General features: G+C 36.0%; 1 pseudogene; it reads left to right on the top strand.

Moving 5' to 3' along the window:
- The first annotated feature begins 596 nt into the window (after positions 1–596).
- On the top strand, positions 597–2,137 carry LOC129512223 (heterochromatin protein 1-binding protein 3-like; annotated as a pseudogene).
- The last annotated feature ends 4,968 nt before the right edge of the window (positions 2,138–7,105 follow it).

The following is a 7,105-nucleotide window of genomic DNA, read 5'->3' as shown; positions in this document are numbered from 1 at the left end:
ATAGTCTATTACTGTGCAATAGCATCATATCTAAAGAATAATACTTTAATTGAATATTTTAATTTAAAAACATATGCTATTACTAAAAACTGCTAACTATCATCTGAGCTTTCAGGAAATTGTAATCTTTTTGCTAGTGGAGAGTGTTGGCTCAATGCTGATGGCTGCTAACTAATTAGAATGATGGTTGCTAAAGAAATGGTTGCTGGACGCCTGTGGCAATTTTTTAAAAGAAGACAACAATGAAGTTTGCTATATTGATGACTCTTTCACTTAAACACTTAAAGGCTATTGTAGGGTTTTTAACTGGCCTAATTTCAATAGAATATATCTTTAAAAATAGATAAAAGGGGCCATCTCTATGCTTTATTCATAGGTTAGCCATGTATAAATATTATGTCCTATTTTTTCCTTCCTAGCTCTAAAAATAAGTCCATTTAAACCATAGAAAGGCATTTATATTATTCTTCTTTGGGAGACAGAGGAAAGGGTAAATTAATTAAAGAATTACATTTGCAAGAGCTCCATGGCTAGAGGACACTGGAGGTGATGATGAACAATGCAGATCCCTGGACCGGGGTAGCTCAAAGGAGGTAGAAGATTGTACCATGCCCTTTCATCCAACTGTGAATTCTATGCGAGAAACTCCTCCCAAAAGCAAGGTTGCTGAAGAGGAGGAAGAAAAGCCAGAACCAGATACAAGCTCAGAGGAATCTCTGTTTTTACTGTAGAAGAACAAGAGAATGAAACTCCACCTGCTACATCTAGTGAAACAGAGCAACCAAAGGAAGAACCTGAGAAGGAAGAGAGGGAAGAGAAGAAGTCTTTAGAGGAAACCAAAAAGGATGAAAAAGATCAGTCTAAAGAAAAGGGCAAGAAAGTGAAAAATACAATATCTTCCTGAGCTACCCTGTCAGCCAGATAGCCAGGGCTAAGAAACAAATACCGATGGCTTCCTCCCACCATCCCAAGATCCTAACTGGGGCCATTAAGACATGCTTCCAGAAGAGTGGTGCATCAGTGGTTGCTATTTGAAAATATATCAGCCATAAGTATGCTTCTCTGGAGCTGGAGGCAAGGGGCTAGCTACCTCCTTAAATAAGCACTGAAAAGAGAATTAAAGAGAGATGCCATCAAACAGGTAAAAGGAAAAGGTGCTTCTAGGCATTTTATTGTGGTCCAGAAATCAAGACAAACACCTCAGAAATCTAGAAACAGAAAGAACAGAAGTTCTGCAGCAGATCCTGAACCACAAGTAAAGTTGGAGGATATCCTCCCATTGGGCTTTATTTGCTTTTGTGACCCTAAAGAAGCTTCCTACGGTCTCATCAGGAAATACATGTCTCAGTGTTACCCTAAACTTAGAGTGGCTATCGGGCCTCAGCTGTTGAAGAATGCTCTTCAGAGAGCAGTAGAGAGAGGGCAGTTAGAACAAATAACTGGCAAAGGTGCTTATGGGACATTCCAGCTGAAGAAATCAGAGGAGAAACCCTTGCTTGCTAGAAGCCTGATGGAGTATGCAATCTTCTCTGCCATTGTTGCCATGAATGAGCCAAAGACCTGCTGCACTACTGTTCTGAAGAAGTATGTCATGGAGAACCACCCAGGGATCAATTCTAACTATCAAACGCATTTGCTGAAGAAAACTCTGCAGAAATGTAAAAAGAATAGGTGGACGGAACAGATCTCTGGCAAAGGATACAGTGGCAATAGGATTTTTCTATTATCCAGCCTAGGAGTTCTATTTCCAAAGAAAGAACTAGATGACTCAGGAGATGAGTATGAGGAGGAGGATGACTCCTCAGAAGAAGACTCTGACGTTGAAGAGCCTCCACCCAAGAGGAAGTTGTAGAAGAAAACCCTGACAAATCATTGGTGAAGGCTGACCCATAAAGCAGAGGGTCCAAGCCTGCACCTAAAGTCCCAGCTTGCCCAGCAGGGGAAAGCTAGGCCCCTGCCCAAGAAAGCCCATCCCAAGGCCAAAACTCCTGCCAAGAAAGTCAGACCCTCATCCTCAGTCATCAAGAAACCTAGTGGTGGCTCTTCAAAGAAGCCTGCAGCCAGTGTGACAAAAGAAGTGAAATTGCCGGGCAAAGGCAAAGCCACCATGATGAAATCTTTCAAATCAAAAAAGTAAATTTTATAGGAAAAAAAAATGGTATTATGGCAAAATTCAGATTCTTATTTTCTAAGGTCAGTGTGCATTTGTTATAGTTTTGAAGCTTTTAAAATTATTTTTTTCCTCCCCTATGAACATTGTGGGGAGAGAATATAAATAAGCCAATGTAGGCATTTGTTAGCTTTGGTGCTGGCCTTGGTGCCTGCCCCTTTCCTCAGTCATTTTTAATTTCAGCGATAACTCTGGATTTTCCTGAACTGTATAATCTACACTTGTTATTTTTTCTCCCTCCACGCCAACCCTCTTTTTTTATGGTCAGCACTGGCTTTTTTTTTTTTTTCCTTCCAGCTTTACCTAAACAGTTGCAAAGATTTTTATATCTGTAGAAAGCATCAAGAATAGGATTCTGGTCAGTTGCCGGAAGTAAACAAGAGTATATATAGCACTGACTGAATTGTAAAGCCTTCTGCCTGGAGACTTCAGTTATAGCTATATAGTAATTAATCTTATTTATAAAACCATTCCACTAACCCTTTCTCTCCAACTATACAAATACAGAGACATCTTAGCTTTGGGAATAAGCCAAAAAAACTCTATCGTTCATTAGGCTCTGAAGACCTGTGACTCCCCAAAGGGGCCACTTTCACGTTGGTCAATTTCCAGGTATTTTTCACTGGCCCAGGGCATTGTGTTCCCTCAACTGCGAGTACAAATTCCCTCCACCACTTGATTTTTGACTGAAGGGGAAATACAGGAATATATTGAATTCGTGACACCCGGTGACACCTGTGTTACCAAAAACCAAAACATCTAAAATCTTCTTGATCAAATGTTAAAAAAAAAATTACATTTGCAAAGCCTACAATGAGTTTATGTTTTCCATACTGTCCATTAGCAAATTACTAAACCTCATAATTAAAAACTTTTTGGCACATTTTAAAACATGATAACATTATTGTTGTACATGAAATGAATTGCAGATTAACATATGAAAACCAAAAGATACAATTACTAAAACAGAAGTAAGTTGTCCAAAGGTCAAAGCCATCATATAGTCACACAATGATCCTAAAATTCAGCTTATAAACATTTTTCTGAGATTTTAAAAATAGATGAAAACATTAGGTCAGCACATTTACATTCCATTTATGATAAAAATAAAATATATGATCAACATTCCTGAAAAGCTTGGAAAAAAATTTCAGAAATAGGCAGAATCATGGCCCTTGAAAAGTATCCATGTCCTAATTACTGGAACATGTGAATATGCTACTTTACATGTCAAAAATGACTCTGCAGCTCTGATTAACCTAAGCATTTTGGGATTGAGAGATTATTCTGAATTATCTAGGTGGGTCCAGCATTGTCACAAAGGCCCATATAAGTGAAAGGGGGGGGTAGGCAAGTCAGAGAAGGAAATATAACAGCAGAAGCAGAGGTTAGATAAAAAGAAAGACAGAAATAACTATCTGACAATACTAGCTAACTTGAAGATGGAGGATGGGGCCATGAGGCAAGGAATGAAGATGGCCTCAAGTAACTGGAAAAAACAAGGGGAAATAATTCTTCAGAGGCTCCAGAAGAAATGCAGCCAACCCAACACCTTGATTTTAATCCAATGAAAACCATTTCAGACTTCTCACCTCCAGAAAAGTAGGAAAACAAATGTCTTTTGTTTTAAACTATTAAGTTTGTAGTCATCTGTTATAGCAACAACAAGAAACTAGTACAACTAATGTGACATATATGTTTATGTGGCAAGTTCTCTATGAGAGACAAAATAGATTAGACAAATGTTGAGGATTCTTATTATCATGGCTTTATTATTCAAATTTTCTTTACTCTCTTAATGTTTATATATTGTATTGATACACTGTTATTGATCAATGAAAAACCAAGTAAAAATAAATTTGGTCATGGAGAACTGAACTAATATAATAAAAAGTTAAATTAAGAGATTACATCTACATCTAGAATTCTGTTCCCTGTAAACAAAGCACATGCCTTTCTTTCTCTTCAACACACAGGGAAGAATCAGAAAATTTGCCCTATTTTCTGCAACAAACAAAAGTTTGATGATGAAAGGCAGATTATGCAGACTACATTCTGTCCAAAATGTACAAAACTATAAATTGATAAAAAATTTCACTTTTCAAGACCCCATTGATCAGATATTTTAAAAACATTATCCTATGTACATGTTTATGTACATTATACTTGTAGCTAGTCAAGTTTGCTCAGTAGAAAAGTTAGTGTATTTTAGCCTGCTTTTTTCCAGAAGGATCTCCTCTCCTAATTAATGATCACATCAAAGTAAAATTATAGAATATTAAAATCTATAAGATGTAGCCTAAGTTTTATTTAAATGAAAGTTGTAGTCAGACAAAATTGCTTGTCATCTCGAGTGATGAAAAGGCAGAAAATACAACATTCAACTCAAAATATTATAAAAAGACCACAAAAACGAAACTGAAGGGAAAGAAACAAAATAAAACAATAGAAAATTAAAAATACCAAGTTACTGAAATAGAGGATTTAGGAGTTGGAATGATAATTGCCCAAGAGGTGGTTCTTTAAAAATATTTAACAAAAATGAAACTAAATCCCTGTCCTAGACCACTCACAAAAATTAACCTGGAATGAATTGAAAACTTAAATGTAAGACCAGAAGCAATAAAACTTTCACAAGAAAACATAGGAAAAAGTTCTTTGACATGGGTTTTGGCAATGATTTTTGGATATGACACATAAAGCACAGAAAACAAAATCAAAAATAAACAAATAGGACTATATCAAACTAAAAGACTCCTGCACAGAAAAAAAACCAAAAACCAAAACAAAAACAAATGAGAGTACATTGGAATGGGAAAAATATTTTCAAGTTTCCATCTGATAAGGAGTTTTTATTTAAATTATATAAATAATTCTTACAACTTAATATTAGAAAAACAAAAATAATAAAATGGCTATATATAATAAATAAAAGCTACTATTTAGATAAAACACTATATAGACACAGAGAGTAATAGATAGATGATAGATGGAGAAAGAAATAGAGTCACATGTTTATGGAGGTTTAGAAGTCCCAAGATCTGCAGCCCCCAAACTGGAGACCCAGAACAGCCACTGGTTGAGTTGTAATACAAATCTAAAGACCTGAAAACAGGGGAGAGCTAATGATACAACTTCCAGCCTGAAAATCAGCAGGCTCAAGACCCAAGAGGACCTGAATTTTCAGTTTGAGTCTGAATGCAGGAGAAGATTCCAGCTCAGAAAGGCAGAAGGAGCTCCCTCTTAGCCTTTTTGTTCTATTCAGGACTTCAATAGCTTGGCTGATGCCCACTCACATTAAGGAGAGCAATCTGCTCTACTCAGTCTTCTATACAAATGTCGATCTCATCCAGGAATACCGTCTTGGACACACCCAGGATAATGTTTGACTAAATATGTGGGCATGCTGTGGCCCACTTAAGTTGACAAATAAAATAACTATCACATATAGCATTGGCAAAAGCAAATGTAAATATCAACTGACTTTATCTTCAGTTCTATACCAGCATGACACATAAGGCACCCCAAAATTAAGATAATTCAAGGACAACTTAGGTTGTCCTAAAGGTATATGCAGAGTACAAGGAAATCACAAAACTTAGTGCAGTACCCTACAAAAAGACTGTTGAGTCCTAGGCAACTATCAGTAATTGTGACAGCCTGAGCTGAACTGCAGTGAGGAAACCAGGATAATGAGTACCTTAGGTTTCTTCTATTCCAGTATCCTAATAGGGCTCCCCATTAACTGAACCCAACAGGAAGCCAAAGAGTAAGCGATCTCACTCATATGGTCCCTATAGATCACTCTGCTACAGTGCCAAGAGGCAAGTGGGAAGATCATAACACTAAATCTGTGATAATAAAATTAATCTTATTTTCTATAAAAAGTATAAATTACAAAAATTGACTCTAACAGTAAAAATACTTCAAAACTCACAATTGTGGAAGAATTAAAAACATGAGAATATTGCCTCAAAGAATGACTCCTGAACTAGATGATTTTATGGTAATTTCTTCTAAGATTTCCAAAGAAAACATCATATCTTATGAAGGAAAAATGTTGAAAGATGATTAATTTTGCAAAGATACCATGACCTAATATTAATCTCAGCCAAAAAAGGAAGAAAAAAAAATTGGAAAATCTCACCTGGGAATAAAAACTTCTTAAATAACTAGCAAATCAAAATTGTCTTTTCATTAAAATTTAATATATCAGTGTTTTACCCTACTTGCAAGAATTGTAAGATATTTTTAGTAATTAATTTCTGTAAGATAAATTGGTATTGCTACTGTAGAAAACAATATGAAAGTTCCTCAAAAAATTAAAGATAGAAATACCATATGATCCAATCATTTCACTACTGGATATTTACCCAAAGAAAATTAAAATACTAATTTATTTTATTTTATTTATTTATTCATGAGAGACACACAGAGAGAGGCAGAGACATAGACAGAGGGAGAAGCAGGCTCCCTGTGGAGAGCCTGATGTGGGACTCATCCCAGGAATCTGGGATCAGGACCTGAGCCAAAGGCAGATGTTCAACCACTGAGCCACCCAGGTACCCCTGAAAACACTAATTTGAAAATATATATGCACCTCCACGTTTACTGTAACATTATTTACACTAGCCAGGATATGGAAGCAACCTAAGTGTCCATCAATAAATAAATAGATAAGAAAGATATTTTGTATATGCATGTGTGTGCGTGTGCATGCATGTACACACACTCATACACAATGGAATATTACGTAGCCATTACAAAGGATGAGACTGTACCATTTGGGACAACTTGGAAAGAACTAGAGGGTATAATGCTAAATGAAATAAGTCAGACTGAGAAAGACAAATACCATATGATTTCAATTACATATGGAATCTAAAAATCAAAACAAATGAACAGCAGAATCAGACCTGTAAATACAGAGAACCA

This window comes from Nyctereutes procyonoides, unplaced genomic scaffold (genome assembly GCF_905146905.1).
Source record: "Nyctereutes procyonoides isolate TBG_1078 unplaced genomic scaffold, NYPRO_anot_genome, whole genome shotgun sequence".
In the NCBI taxonomy this organism is placed as follows: domain Eukaryota; kingdom Metazoa; phylum Chordata; class Mammalia; order Carnivora; family Canidae; genus Nyctereutes; species Nyctereutes procyonoides.
Note: the sequence above shows the minus strand (reverse complement) of the source record. Positions and strands in the feature narration are given on the sequence as shown.